The sequence below is a fragment of the Saccopteryx bilineata genome, chromosome 6 (genome assembly GCF_036850765.1).
Source record: "Saccopteryx bilineata isolate mSacBil1 chromosome 6, mSacBil1_pri_phased_curated, whole genome shotgun sequence".
Lineage (NCBI taxonomy): Eukaryota > Metazoa > Chordata > Mammalia > Chiroptera > Emballonuridae > Saccopteryx > Saccopteryx bilineata.
Window position 1 is genome coordinate 153,800,809 of NC_089495.1, and position 16,483 is coordinate 153,817,291.

The window sequence follows — 16,483 nt, forward strand, 5'->3', positions numbered from 1 at the left end:
CGGGGCGCGATGATGACATCGCGTAAGAGGACGTGGAGAGAGTGAATTCTTCGTGGTGACCCAGTGGCCTAATGGATAAGGCATCAGCCTCCGGAGCTGGGGATTGTGGGTTCGAGTCCCATCTGGGTCGTCTGTCCTTTCGTTTTGGTGGAGAGGAAGGCAGGCGGTCTTCAGATGATTGTCCTTACAAATTAGGAAGTGCGTGTCCGTGTTTAAAAAACATCCCCGCCCCCCGTTGCTTCATCAAGGCCTTTTAGCTAAGGTCAAGTGTAAAAACCTTCTCCCCGTTCTTATCTTGGCTGGTTCCAGACTTTATTTTCCAGTACTAAGAAGAATATATAGGAAAGCGATTGTGCCGTTACAACACACAAATATAATAAACATAATTGATGGTTTCTGTCTCTAAAGTATTATGGACAATAAATTACAATTAAAACGTACGGGTTTGGGGGGCTGTGCCTGTGTGTATGTTTTATTTGCAAATTAGTATGAAAAAATCAGAGTTTAATTTTTTCAGGCCAGTTCAGTTGACTAGCTTAAAAAGTTTAAACTCTTCTTGCAAAATTTGTACAAGAAGACTACCACTGAGTTAACTCCTATCTTGAAAAACCACTAAATGTAATGTAGTATCCTGGATTTGAGGCTGAAACAGAAAATTAGTGGAAAAACTAGTGGAACCAGAACACAGCCTGGAGTTTAGTTACCAGTAATGTACCGGTGTTGATGTTCTAGTTGTGACAAAGGGACATGGTAATGGAAGGTGTTAACACCAGGGACAACTGGGCGAAGGCTATTTGGGAGCTGTCTAGTCCCACATAGCCCAAATCTTGGCAACTTTTATGTAAATCTTAAATTATTGCAAAATCAAACGTGTATTTAAAAAAAAAAACACGCCTGACCAGGTGGTGGCACAGTGGATGGAGCATCAGACTGGGATGCAGAAGGACCCAGGTTCGAGACCCTGAGGTCTCCAGCTTGAGCGCGGGCTCATCTGGCTTGAGCAAAAAGCTCGCCAGCTTGTGTTCAGGGTTGCTGGCTCAAGCAAGAGGTTACTCGGTCTGCTGTAGCCCCACGGTCAAGGCACATATGAGAAAGCAATCAATGAACAACTAAGGTGTCACAACGAGAAACTGATGATTGATGCTTCTCATCTCTCTCTGTTCCTGTCTGTCTGTCCCCATCTATCCCTCTCTCTGACTCTCTCTCTGTTCCTATAAAAATAAATTAATTAATTAAAAAAAAACACAACTAAGCAACCAATTTATAAATTTAATACCCTTAACCTTCTTTTTTTGGGGAACAGAGAGATGAGAAGCATCAATCATTAGTTTTTTGTTGTGACACCTTAGTTGTTCATTGATTGCTTTCTCATATGTGCCTTAACCGTGGTAACCCCTTGCTCAAGCCAGCGACCTTGGGTTCAAGCTGGTGAGCTAGGCTCAAACCAGATGAGCCCGCACTCAAGCTGGTGACTCTGCTCAAACCAGATGATCCCACACTCAAGCTGGTGACCTCGGGGTCTCGAACCTGGGTCTTCCGCATCCCAGTCTGATGCTCTATCCACTGCGGCACCGCCTGGTCAAGCCCCCTTAACCTTCTTTTTAAGATTAAGAATGTAGTGCTGAAAATTTAAAAACAAAACACATGAAAGCAAATGAAGATCAGGGGATAACTTCCAGCTCCATTCCTGGGTATCTCAGAGTTGGTGGGCATTTTAAGTCCTTGCATGTAGTAGGTGTTCTAAAAAAAATCTGAACTGAATTGTTTCCTGCCTCCCACCACTAGGCAGCATCTGGGGACAATGGACAGTGACAATGTCTCCCTGGTCCTCAAAGGCAAGATTGCTCCCATACAGAATGTCCAGCCCCCCAAATGAAGCAGGACAAGTTACTCAAATTCCTCAGGGTTCTCTGTCCTAAGGGCTGCTGCCTGTTGCGACCCCTCCACATGCTCACCTCATCACATTACTCCTTTCCTTCAACTGCCTTCAGCCCCCTTCTCTCTGGTAGGTGTTTTCTTGCTTATTCACCATGGCTCATTGAGCTGAAGTTAGCAAGCAAACATCGAGTGCCTACTGAATAGCACATATTCAGGTCACATGATGCAAATTCCATATTTTCCTCTTCCCTTACCTCTGTCATCTCCCCCATTTCTTTTTTTTCTTTTTATTGAATTTATTGGGGTGACACTGTTAACAAAATCACACAGGTTTGAGGTGCACAATTCTACAACACATCTGTACACTGTATTGTGTATTCACCACCCCAAATTGAGCCACCCCTGACTCTCCCATTTCTTACCTGTGTCAGATGAAGACTTGTCCCTCCTCCAGACCCAAGACAATCCCTCTCTCTGGTCCTCCCTCCTTAGGAAACTTGTCTGGCACTTCATAAACACTCAAGAAGCATAGGCCCATTGGTTTCCCCCCTTGCCTATGTCTTTAGCTTCCCGCTCTACTGCTTTCCTCTAAGCCCGAAAGATTCTACTGTTTCTTCATTTCTTAAGGCTCACCCTGGTCCTGACCATTTCCCAGGAGTCCCGGGTGAGCTCCCTCCACACAGCCACGCTGCTTCCAGAACAGAATCCACGTGCCTACTGTCTCCTTTCCTCCACCTGCCACACCCTCCTGACACTCCTCCGGCTGTTCACACTCCTCCTCAACGGTGACCTCTTTTTGTAAACTATTGATTGATTGATTGATTGATTGATTTTAAAGAGGAAGGGAGAGAGGGAGGAAGTGAGAAAGAGAGAGAGATAAAATACCAACCTGTTGCTCCATTCATTCCTGCATTCATTGGTTGTTTCTGTATGTGCCCTGGTGGAAGACCAAACCCGCAACCTCAGCAAAGTTATCTTTTTTGTTTTATTTTTAAAGATTTTATTTATTGATTTTACAGGGGCAGGGGGGAGTGAGAAGTATCAACTCATAGTTGCTTCACTTTAGTTGTTCATTGATTACTTGTCATATGTGCTTTGACGGGGCAAGCTCCGGTTTCAAACCAACAACCTCAGCCTTCCAGGCTAACAGTTCTGCCCACTAAGCCACTACAGCAGGGACCTCTTCATTAGCAAATTTCAGAGATACCTTTCAGTCCTCATTTTGCTTGACCTCACCTTGAAGTTTGAAATTCTATTTTTTTTTTAATTTTCTTAAAAAGATTTTGTTTATCTATTTTCCCAGCAGGGGGAGAGTTAGGGGGCAAGAAATAGTTGCTTCACTCTAGCAGTTCCTTGGTGGCTTGTCACGTGCTTTGACCGGGCAAGCCCAGGGTTTCGGGCTGTGGAATTCGGCATCCCAGGTCCGCACTCTATCCACTGCGCCACCCCAGGTCAGGACGAAGTTTAAAATTCTTAACATGTTCTTCCTCCTTGAAACACGCTCTTTTCCCCAGCTTCCAAAACAATCTCATGTTGTCAATTCTCCAAACAACTTCTTCTCAATCTCCATTGCAGGTTCCCTCCTATTGCCGACAATAGAAACAAACCAGCCCAACTTAAGCAAAACAAATGATAATTCACTGGAAAGACCAAGAGAAGGGGGGGCGCTCACTAAATAGCGAGACAAGGCTTGAGAGCCAGGGCTGGGAACCAGCAAGAATCAAGAGCACCCCAATGGCCTCTGGAAAGCAAAAAACTGTAAACACAGTCTAGATGCCATCACAGCCACATGTCATGCAGCTAGAGGTACAATCAGTGCCTCTGATACTTTTCTTTGTCCCAGGCCACCTGCTCCAGAGTCAAGGTTCCAGGGAAAAGCTTACAGTTGGCCTGCTTGGGTCATGGACCTTTCTCCTATTGACTCATGGGCAGAGGCGGGTGTAAGGGCGGGCGCACCAGGCTTGTGCCTGGGGCCCCGACTTCTGAAGGGTCCGACAAAACCCCAACTTGACACTTTTTTTCTAATGACACCAAGTTTGGTTTCATATGTGCAATTTTAACATTAATAGTACATAATATTTTTTATTTCTTTAAAAATATGGTTAATATGAAAAATAAATAAATAAAAAATATGGTTAATATGTATTTTTATTTTCCCTCTCTTTTTTTTAAGAAGCTCAATATTTTCTTCTGCACCCGGGGTTCTCAACTGACCTTAATCCGCCTCTGTTCATGGGACACAGTAGAATGAGCTTCCCACTAGTTCTTCCCATAAAGGGGAAGAGGTAATTCCTTAAAAGGAAAAAGAGGCATGGATGCTGACCAACCAGGCAAAACACCAGCACTTTTCCTTGACACAAATTATCTACATTTTATTTTCAGCATTCTGTATTAATGGTTCTGTCATCACTATTGATTCTCGGTGATGCAGACTGAGATTTCCTTTTCTCAGTAAACTTTGTTTTAATGAGTCTCAAAATTCAGTGACAGACTTTTAATCAAGTTATTCCCATTAAAAAATACAGATTTTAAAAAGGAGGCCTGACCTGTGGTGGCGCAGTGGGGTAAAGCGTCGACCTGGAAAACTGAGGTTGCTGGTTCAAAACCTTGGGCTTGCCTGGTCAAGGCACATATGGGAGTTGATGCTTCCTGCTCCTCCCCCTTCTCTCTCTCTTTCCCCTCTCAATAAAAATCAATAAATAAAATATTTAAAAATTTTTTTAAAAAAAGGAACTTAACACTGCCACATAGACATACAGACACGCACACACACAAAACAAATGGTCTGCAAAACATTCTCCTTTTCTTCTGAAGGTTTTGCAGTGCATCATTATCATTAACCAGTTGTTTACTGTGAAGCATTAATGGCCAATTGAGACAAACAGTTCTGAGACCATTCTTACACCACTGATTACGTCTAGGGTGGTAGGTAGGGGGGATGATCATTTAGATTCTGAGCTTTCTGGGCAGACTTGGTGACTTTGCCAGCCCCAGCTGCCTTCTTGTCCCCTGCTGATGACACCCGTAGCAACCACCATCTGTCTCATGTCATGAATAGCAGAATGGCTCAGAGGAAGGATAGTCAGAGAAGCTCTCAACACATAAGGGCTTGCCAGGAACCATATCAATGGTGGTAGTAGCATCACCAGATTTCAAGAATCTGGGGCCACCTTCCAGCTTTCTCCCGAAAGGACAATCTTCTTCAGCTCAGCAAACTTGCAAGCACTGTGAACTGCGTTCTCCTCCACACCAGCGCCTCACCAGCACGGATGTGACCACTGTAAGGTATTTTCCCCGCCGAGAAGGAAGGAAGAGGGCCGGAGCCGCAAAGTGTGGAATAATAAACGGCTTTATTGAGTACAGAGTGCACACCCCGCCCGGCAAGGTTCCCTGGCCCCGAGGAAAAAAAGAGAAATGGAGGTGCAAGATGGAGGTCAGGGAAGTTGCATGGATTAAACTGCATGGGAGATATTTAAAGGGTCCCTCTAGGGAAGTGGAGCTACTATGACGTGGTGAAATTTCACTGGCTGGCAGACGATGGCTTCTTTCCAAATGGTTCCTGGGAAGCTTCCTTTGGCGGGCTTGATTGTGGGCGGTCCTAGCCAAAGCGGGTCTGAGTTCCTATGTGACCATCCCTCTATCCACCGACCTTACAGCCACGATTGTTCCCTGAGCCATGAAGCCAGCTGCTTCACTGGTGAATTGTTTTGCTGTCACCAGCCACAGTATCATGATGTATGTCTTTGACAAACATATTCTTGACACTGTCCCCAGAAGGAGCTTCACACAACGAACGCTTCATGGTGCATTTCAACAGTTTACTGCTTTATTCCAGTTGTACTTACTTCCATTGCCCAGGTCTGGGAACTGCCTTGACAAACAGGGATGGTATGGTTATGGCAGTGGTAGTCAACCTGGTCCCTACCGCCCACTAGTGGGCATTCCAGTTTCCATGGTGGGTGGTAGCAGAGCAACCAAAGTATAAATAAAAAGATAGATTTAACTATAGTAAGTTGTTTTATAAAAATTTATTCTAGGCCCTGGCCGGTTGGCTCAGTGGTAGAGCATCGGCCTGGCGTGCGGAAGTCCTGGGTTCGATTCCCCACCAGGGCACACAGGGGAGGTGCCCATCTGCTTCTCCGCCCCTCCCCCTCTCCTTCCTCTCTGTTTCTCTCTTCCCCTCCCAGGGCCAAGGCTCCATTGGAGCAAGGATGGCCAGGCGCTAGAGTGGCTCTGGTTGCAACAGAGCGACGCCCCGGAGGGGCAGAGCATCGCCCCCTGGTGGGCGGAGCGTCGCCCCCTGGTGGGCATGCCGGGTGGATCCCAGTCGGGCGCATGCAGGAGTCTGTCTGTCTGTCTCTCCCCGTTTCTAGCTTCGGAGAAGTGCAAAAGAAAAAAAAAAAGATTTATTCTGCCAAACTTAGTGAAAATCCAACATAAAGTACTTGGTAAGGCCTGACCTGTGGTGGCGTAGTGGATAAAAGCGTCAACCTGGAAACACTAAGGTTGCCGGTTCAAAACTCTGGCTTGCCTGGTCAAGGCACATATGGGAGTTGATGCTTCCAGCTCCTCCCTCTTCTCTCTCTCTCTCTCTCTCCCCCCCGCCCCTTCTCTCTAAAAAGAATTAAAAAAAAAAAAAAGTACTTGGTAAGTAATTATTATTATATGCTTTAACTTGCTGTAACTCTGCTTTATAAATTTTATAAAGTAAAGTTACTTCCCTACTTTATAAATCACCATTACTGTGGAACTGGTGGGCGGTTAGAAAATTTTACTACTAACAGAGATACAAAAGTGGGTGGTAGGTATAAAAAGGTTAACTAGGGCCCTGGCCGGTTGGCTCAGCGGTAGAGTGTCGGCCTAGCATGCGGAGGACCCGGGTTCGATTCCCGGCCAGGGCACATAGGAGAAGCACCCATTTGCTTCTCCACCCCTCCGCCGCGCCTTCCTCTCTGTCTCTCTCTTCCCCTCCCGCAGCCAAGGCTCCATTGGAGCAAAGATGGCCCGGGCACTGGGGATGGCTCTGTGGCCTCTGCCCCAGGCGCTAGAGTGGCTCTGGTCGCAACATGGCGACACCCAGGATGGGCAGAGTATCGCCCCCTGGTGGGCAGAGCGTCGCCCCCTGGTGGGCGTGCCGGGTGGATCCTGGTCGGGTGCATGCGGGAGTCTGTCTGACTGTCTCTCCCTGTTTCCAGCTTCAGAAAAATGCAAAAAAAAAAAAAAAAAGGTTAACTACCCCTGGGTTATGGTATGGATGGGCCTCATTAAAAAAAAAATTTAGGGCCTCATCAACTGTCCTTCTTTCTATCACTTTTTCTTTGTCCCCAAACAAGTGCAGGACAAAGTGAGGAATAGATCTAAAGATACTTTCAAACAAAATTGTGAGGATACTCAGGTTGGCTGCAAAGCTGCCCTTGATGAGGTCCTGGCTGAGTCTAGGGCCTGGTTCTGGAGGCAGCAGGTGTATGAGGAGATAAACCATAGCAGAACCCCAAACTGTTAGAATTCATTGTATGGTACAGAGGCTGGAGAGTTTGTTCCCACTATCATTATATGACTGTGGACCCAATTATTTCGAGAAAACCATTTTCCCCACAGGAAAGATGTATTATACCTATAATCAAAGATACCATCCTTAATAAATGAAGAATATGACAAAGTTCAGATATTTAAAGTATTTGCATAAATTGCTACTTTTCATTTTGATTGACTCAGACACAAATATGTGTTTACTAGGATCATGCTCTATTTTTAATTATAGACTACTGGACATTTTGGTTAAAAAATGATTACCAATGCGTAACATACATACAGGAAAGTCGTATATCACGTGCGCAGCTCAATTATGTTCACAAACTGAACACACTTGTATAACCAGAAGCCATATCAAGAAACGGGATATTAATCACTGCAGAAGCTCCCCATGGGGTCCCTTCAATCACTATCTCCCCCCAGGGTGACCAATAGCCTTAATTTTGCCCATTTTTATACTGGGTCACTTTGGAATTTTAATTTTTAAATCTCAAATAAATACAAAAATTTGTTAGTATTGTATTAGTTCAAATTTTCAGAACTCATTCATTTCAGAAAATACTCCAGAATTCATATTAAAGTACAATTTGATATTAACATTCAGAATGATCATACTTGACAGTTTATCAGATTGCCAATTATACACAAAGTTGCCATTTTTCTCTACTCCTGTTGGAAATTCCACAAAAGCAACAAGGAGGATGTGAAGTAGAACCACAAACAACAGCATCACGGAAACCAAGAGACCTTCAACTCCTCGCATAAAAGGTGAAAGCTGCTAAAAGCCAGGAGGAACCCATGGAGGTCGAGGATGCTCTGGCCACAGATTTTAGGAAAGGCCAGCAGAGGGCGCTTCTTTGCACTCGGAGAGGCAAAACAATAATCCCTTGTCTGCAACTAGACTGGGTGTGTGGACAGCGCCTCCTCCTCACAGGGCAGACCCATGTTCTGGGTAAAGATTTGCTTTCCTTGCTTACAGGGGTTCTGCTAGCATTACCACTCCTGGATTTAGATACTGCCAGATAGCACGCGTCCAGGAACCAAGAAGAGAAGGTGGAAGTGGGCCCTGATGATTCGCTGGAAGAAGTTTTTGCTTTCCTTGCCAGTGATCTGGAATTCAGTAGGTCCAAAGGTTCTAGAGCCCAAGGGAGAAGTCTTTAAACTAGGAAACACTATTATGGTTCCATTCCTTAGAAACTGAGTTGGCTGTTGGCCTTGGGACTCCTCATGCTATTGAATCAACATACAAAGAAGGAGTCACTGTTATGGGCTGAATGTTTTTATCACTCCAAATCTGTATGTTGAAGCCGTAACCCAAATGTTATTGTGTTGGGAAGTGAGCCTTTGGAACTAATTAGGTTTAGATGGGGTCAGGAGGGTAGAGTTCCCATGATAGGACTAGTGTTCTTTTTTTTTTTTTTTTTTTTTGTCTTTTTCTGAAGTGAGAAGCGGGGAGGCAGACAAACAGACTGCCGTATGCACCCAACGGGGATCCACCCAGCATGCCCACCAGGGGGCAATGCTCTGCCCATCTGGGCTGTTGCTCCATTGCAACCGGAGCCATTCTAGTGCCTGAGGCAGAGGCCATGGAGCCATCCTTAGCGCCTGGGCCAACTTTGCTCCAATGGAGCCTTGGCTGCAGGAGCGGAAGACAGAGATAGAAAGGAGAGGGGAGAAGGTTGGAGAAGCAAATGGGTGCTCTCCTGTGTGCCCTGGCCAGGAATTGAACCCAGGACTTCTACACGATGGGCCGATGCTCTACCACTGAGCCAAATGGCCAGGGACAGGACTAGTGTTCTTACATTTCTTTTTGTTTGTTTGTTTTTTGTTGTTGTTTTTTTTGTATTTTTCTGAAGTTGGAAATGGGGAGGCAGTCAGACAGACTCCCACAGGCGCCCGACCGGGATCCACCCAGCATGCCCACCAGGGGGCGAATGCTCTGCCCACCTGGGGCGTCGCTCTGTCGCAACCAGAGCCATTCTAGCGCCTGAGGCAGAGGCCACAGAGCCATCCTCAGTGCCTGGGCCAACCCTGCTCCAATGGAGCCTTGGCTGCGGGAAGGGAAGAGAAAGAGAGGAAAGAGAGGGGGAGGGGTGGAGAATCAGATGGGCGCTTCTCCTGTGTGCCCTGGCCGGGAATCGAACCTGTGATTCCTGCACACCAGGCTGATGCTCTACCACTGAGCCAACCAGCCAGGGCCATCTTACATTTCTTATATTAAGGGAAAGAATTGAATCCAGAGGCCCATTCTCTCTTTTTCTCTCTTTTCTCTGTCTAAAATCAAACAATTAAAAGAAAAAAACAACAACTCTACTTCCTTGCTATGTGGGCCTCTCAGAGACTGCTTGAGGGTCCATTGAACATGGCAGCTGGCTTTCCCCAGAGCAAATGGTTTGAAAGAAAGAGAGAATGCATGCCAAGGTGAAGGTTAGTCTATTTGTAACCTAATTTTGGAAATGTATATTATCACTTCTCCCATATGCTATTGGCCACTCAGACCAATCCTGCTACAATGTGAGTTGATATATATGAGGTGTGACTTCCAGGAAATGAGGATAGTGGGGGCCAGCTATCAGTTGGTTCCCACCAACTGGGATTGTAATTATTTTAACACTAAAAAATATGAAGCAAATGTGGTAAAAAAAAAAAAGTTAAAATTTGATAAAACTGGGTTATACTTAAAAAGTATTCATTATAGCCTGACCAGGCGGTGGTGCAGTGGATAAAGCGTCAGACTGGGATGTGGAGGACCCAGGTTTGAGACCGCGAGGTCGCCAGCTTGAGTGCAGGCTCATTTGGTTTGAGCAAAGCTTGGACCCAAGGTTGCTGGCTTGAGCAAGGGGTTACTCAGTCTACTATAGCCCCACGGTCAAGGTACATATGAGAAAGCAATCAATGAACAACTAAGGTGTTGCAACAAAAAACTGATGATTGATGCTTCTCATCTCTCTCCCTTCTGTCTGTCTGTCCCTATCTATCCCTCTCTCTGTCTCTGTAAAAATAAAATAAAAGAAAATTTTTTAAATAAAAGTATTCATTATATTATTCTCAATAATTTTCTCAATGTGTATAATATTTCATCATAAAAATGTCTTCCCTAGTTGCCAGATGGGAGGGGGATTTGGAAGACTTGGTTAAAAATGTGAAGGGATTAAGGTTTTTTACTGGGAAAACCCAAGGGAATCAATTGAAAATAGTTTGGGCTATTTTTGGATATACATGAACTGGGACATAAACAGTAAGTATGGATACACACACAGGTCAGTACAAATTGGCCTCACCCAGCAGTGGTACAGTAGATACAGCATTGGCCTGTACTCTGAGGACCCAGGTTCAAAACCCTGAGGTTATGGGCTCATCCCACTTGAGCGTGGGTTCACTAGCTTGAGCACTGGGTTGCTGGCTTGAGCCCAAGGTCACTGGCTTGAGCAAGGGGTCACTGGCTCAGCTGGAGCCCCCCCTCCAGTCAAGGCACATATGAGAAAGCAATCAATGAGCAACTAAGGTGCTGCAACGAAGAACTGATGCTTCTCATCTCTCTCCCTTCCTATCTTTCTCTCTCTCTTTCTCTCTCTCTCCCTCTTGCAAAAAATAAAATAAAAAGTACAAATTGGTAGTTACAAAACAGTCACAGTGATGTCAAGTACAGCATAGGGAATATAGCCAATATTGTAGTAATTTTGTATGGAGCCAGGTAGGTATTAGATTTATCGGGGGGGGGGGGGTCACTTCATAAGTTATATAAATGTCTAGCCAATGTTGTACACCTGAAACTAATATAATATTGAATGTCCAATGTAATTGAAAAATAACAAATATATTAAAAGTAAAATAAAAATACCTCCCCTTTACTAATGCTCGGAGGAAGAGCATAGCTCAAATAATGATAACAATGAATTGTGAGGACAATATCAAGGAACAGTTAGGCAGCCTTGGCTGGATAGCTCGGTTAGTTAGAACGTCATCCAGATACGCAGAGCTGCCGGTTAGATCCCTGGGCAGGGCACTTACATAAACAGATCAATGTTCCTGTTTCTCTCTCCCTTCCTCTCTTCCTCTAAAATTATTTTAAAAAACAAACAAACAGGCATCCTCACAAAAAGTACAGCCCTTGTAAGTAAGAAAACTTCAAGAAGTGAGTAAACTAAGGATGGAAGAACCAAAATAGGAGTTAACTAATAATAATTCCTTCTTAGCATGAAATCCTAGTGGAAGGAGCCAAGGCAGAGTGGATACTGTGGAAAATTAACTCGGTGATGTAATGTACAATTTCAAGAACATCTCCCAGAATGAAAAGAAAAAAAAAAAACAGAGATAAAAATGATTGGAGAGGAGGTAAAATAAATAGAAGACACAATCACCCGATTAATATTTAAAAAGTCACAATAGAATAGAAATACTTGTCAGCTTCTTAAGGTAAAAATGGTGTGGGTGTACAGATAAACATAGCTAATACACTTGAAGCAAAATCAAGTCTTTACTCACTTGAAAATGGAACATTTGTGGCATTCTCTACTGATGCGGAATATCAATACACCAAAGATGATGACTACGATATTATTCAATAAAGTTTGGAAAGTTCTCATCAATGTAACAAAAGTTAAATAAATATTTGGGAGGAAGAAGAAAAATATCATTATTTATAGAGCATATGTTTTTTTACTGGGAAAACCCAAGGGAATCAATTGAAAATAGTTTGGACTATTTTTGGATATACACAAATTGGGACATAAACAGTAAGTATGGATACACACATAGGTCAGGAGCTTTTCCGTGTACTTAAAAAAACCAGTTAGAAAATATAGAGGGAAAAACGATCCTCCATAGTACATGAAAAATATAAAATATCCAAGAAATAAATTTAACAAGAAAAGTGTAGAGCTTAGATTAAGGAAACTGACAGAGGGAAAAAAGACTCAAAGAAATGTAGCTATTCCATTTTCATGGACAGAAAGACAATACAGAAAAACTGTCAATTCCTTTATAAATTAATCTGTACATTTAATGCAAATTCAAAAACACCAACAGGATTTTAACATTTAGCAGAATAATTCCAAAGGTCACTTGGGAAAAAAACACTATTATACCCATAAGAATTTTTGAAAAGAAATATATATATATTATAACACCATGATAACTAGAACCATACTACACTCTGGACATACAGGCCTAGTAATAAACAGAAGTGCTAACAGAGGAGATTAGAAAGTCTAGAAATAGACATACTTTTATTATGTTAACATTCTCTGTGTCAGTGATTTTCAACTCTTTTCATCTCATGGCATACACTAATTACAAAAATTCAGTGGCACACCAAAAAATTTATTTTTTGCTGATCTGACAGAAAAAAAAGTATCATTTTGATTCATTCACACCAGATTGCTATTGTTTTGTTGGCTGTTGTCATGTTTTTATTTAACAATTTAAGGGAAAAGAGGTCAGTGCCCTTGACTAAGTAGTCAGGTATTGCATGTTTTAAAAATTCCTGCAGCACGCTGGTTGAAGATCACTGTTCTGTGTTAAAGGTGACATCTCAATGTTGGAAAGGATGGATTTATTTGCCAATTGGATTAGACAACTTCCTAGTTATTTGAGAAAAAAAATAAAATTAGATTCTTACCTCATACTACATACCAAAATAAATTCCAGATGGAATAATGACTTAACCACAGCACTAGAAAAATATAAGTTTATATATATGTACGTATAATTTTGAGTTGGAAAAAGACTTTCTAAGACAAAAGATACCAAGGACAATGTTAAAAATGAGAGTGATGGATTTTACTCTGCATAATTTAAAAATTCTGTGGGCATAAAAATTGCTAAGAAGTTAAAAATCAAATGAAATTCTGTGAGGAAATATAATATTTGCAATATATACTAATGGACAAAGAGTTAAAATTCTTAGGCTATAAATAGCTCTTAAACTCATAAAGGAAAATATGGACATCCTAATAAATAGACAAGAAATACAAACAGGAAATTAACAAAAGAAATCCAAATGGCCAAGAAATCTATAAAAAAAAAAGTGTTCAATATCACCAGCAATCAAAAAAATGTGAAAAAGAAGCCTTTTTTTTTTTTTTTTGGTATTTTTCTTAAGAAGCTGGAAACGGGGAGAGACAGTCAGACAGACTCCCGCATGCGCCCGACCACCCGGCACGCCCACCAAGGGCGACGCTCTGCCCACCAGGGGGCTCTGCCACTCCGGGGCGTCACTCTGCCGCGACCAGAGCCATTCTAGCGCCTGGGGCAGAGGCCAAGGAGCCATCCCCAGCGCCCGGGCAATCTTTGCTCCAATGGAGCCTCGCTGCGGGAGGGGAAGAGAGAGACAGAGAGGAAGGAGTGGGGGGTGGAGAAGCAAATGGGCGCTTCTCCTATATGCCCTGGCCGGGAATCGAACCTGGGTCCCCCGCACGCCAAGCCGACGCTCTACCGCTGAGCCAACTGGCCAGGGCCAAAAAGAAGCCTTTTAAAAATAACTCTTCAGGGTGAAAAAGGTGAAAAAAGTAAGATGTACAAATTGGTAGTTACAAAAGAGTTGTGGGGATGTAAAGTCCAGCACAGGGAATAGGGTCAATAATATTGTAGTAACTGTGTATGGTGCCAGGAGGGTACTAGAGTTGTCCAGGGGATCACTTCGTAAATTATATAAATGTCCAACCACCATGCTGTACACCTGAAACTCATACAAAATAATATTGAATGTCAACTGTAATTGAAAATATTTTTTAAAGATTCTTACATGGAAATTAAAAAACTGACTGTATCAAAAACATGGTTACAAGCCCTGGCTGGGTAGTTCATTTTGTTGGAGCATCATCCTGATACACCAGGGTTGTGGGTTCGATCCCCAGTCAGGGCACATACAAGAATCAAACAATAAATGTAGAATAAATTGATGTTTCTCTCTTTTTCTCCCTCCCTGCTTCTCTCCCTCTAAAATTAATTAATTTAAAAAAGAAATTATGTAACATATTTACAAGTATGTGTGTGTGTGTGTAGAAAAAAAGTCTAATAATTGATACACCACAATATTTTAGTAATTTATAGTAAGCCCTGGCCGGTTGGCTCAGTGGTAGAGCATTAGCCCAGCGTGTGGAAGTCCCAGGTTCGATTCCTGGTCAGGGCACACAGGAGAAGTGATCATCTGCTTCTGCATGCCTTCCTCTCTTCTCTCTCTCTCTTTCTTTCTCTCTCTCTCTCTCTCTCCTCCTCCCACAGCCATGGCTCAATTGGTTCAAGCAAGTTGGCCTTGCCTTAGGAACTAAAATAACTCAGTTGCTGAGCAAGGGAGCAACAGCCCCAAATGGACAGAGCATCCCCCAGTAGGGGGCTTGCTGGGTGGATCCCGGTCGGGAGCATGCGGAAGTCTGTCTCTGCCCCCTGCCTCTCACCTAATAAAAAAAATATATATTTATAGTAGTTATTTCTGGACAATAGATTATAATTTTCAATTATTTTCTTATCTGTAATATCTAATTCTGGAATATATATCATATAAATTTAAACTTTTTATTTTATTAAAGATTTTTTTAATTTTTATTTATTTATTTTAGAGAGGCGGGAGAGAGAGAGTAAGGGAGAGAAGCAGGAAGCATCAACTCCCATATGTTATGCCTTCACCAGAGCAAGCCCGGGGCTTCCAACTAGCAAACTAGCAACCTCAGCATTCCAGGTCAACGCCTTATCCACTGTGCCACCACAGGTCAGGCTATTTTATTAAATTTTTTTTTTTTTTTTTTTTTTACAGAAACAGAGTCAGAGAGAGGGACAGACAGAGAGGAATGGAGAGATGAGAAGCATCAATCATTAGTTTTTCGTTGCGCATTGCGACACCTTAGTAGTTCATTGATTGCTTTCTCATATGTGCCTTGACCGCGGGCCTCCAGCAGACCGAGTAACCCCTTGCTTGAGCCAGCAACCTTGGGTCCAAGCTGGTGAGCTTTTGTTCAAACCAGATGAGCCCGCACTCAAGCTGGCAACCTCGGGGTCTCGAACCTGGGTCCTCAGCATCCCAGTCCGATGCTCTATCCACTGTGCCACCGCCTGGTCAGGCTTATTAAAGATTTTATTTATTGATTTTACAGAGAGAGGAGACAGAGAGGGGAGTGGAGCAAGAGTATCAATTCATAGTTGCCTCACTTTAGTTGTTCATTGACTGGTTTTCGTATGTGCCTTGATCGGGCAAGCCCAGGGTTTTGAACTGGTGACCTCAGCATTCCAGGTTGACACTTTATCCACTGCACCACCGCAGATCAAGCAATTTAAGCTTTTATTAAGCAATAAAAGATGTCATAAAAAGAACCCCAACAGATTTGACTACATAAATGAATAACATTTATTTAAAATTTTAATAGGTCAAACTCTAGAAAACATCAGACTCCCCCAATATTCTTTCCAGTCACTACCTACTCTCATACTCTCAAGAATATCTATTATCCTGACTTTTAACTCCATAGAAGAATTAGTTTTGTACCTATACAAAGGAAACTAGTCTTTTGTGTTGGATTTCTTTTACTCAATATCATCTTTATGACAGTCATCTATATTTTGCTTTTGTAATTGTAGCTAGCTCATGTATTCCAATTGCTGTATTAACAATGAATATGGTTCATGATTTTGCCCCTAGCAGACACTTGGCAATGTCTTCAGACAGTGTAGCTTGTCACAACTTGAGGCCAGATGCTACTGGTAAAGGGATGCTAGCCAACATCTTACAGTGCACCACAGAGTTATTTGCCCAAAATGTCACTAGTGCCTGCTCTATAGTATTCCACCAGGTCACACCATAGCCAGCCATTCTTCTGTCAATGGGGACACAGAGTTTTACAATGGCAAAAATTGAAAACAGCTTAAAACATTCCCATATTATGGTTTGTCTAAATGAGAATGTGTTATGCAGTTATAAGACTTCACATTTACAAAGAGTTTGTAATAATATTTTAATAGCTTTAATTAACATTGGATACAAAGTTGTATACACAAAACATCAAATAGGGGAGTGCTTCTGTCATGGTGTCATATGAACAACACAGGATCCAAAATAGTGTGGACACTCTGCCCCCTCCTG

The 16,483-nt window shown here is 42.9% G+C and overlaps 1 non-coding gene across 1 annotated transcript; it reads left to right on the plus strand.

The window, feature by feature from the left end:
- The first annotated feature begins 57 nt into the window (after positions 1–57).
- Positions 58–130, plus strand: TRNAR-CCG (transfer RNA arginine (anticodon CCG)). Its single transcript has one exon. It is a non-coding gene; the product is annotated as a tRNA-Arg (tRNA).
- Positions 131–16,483: the final 16,353 nt, after the last annotated feature.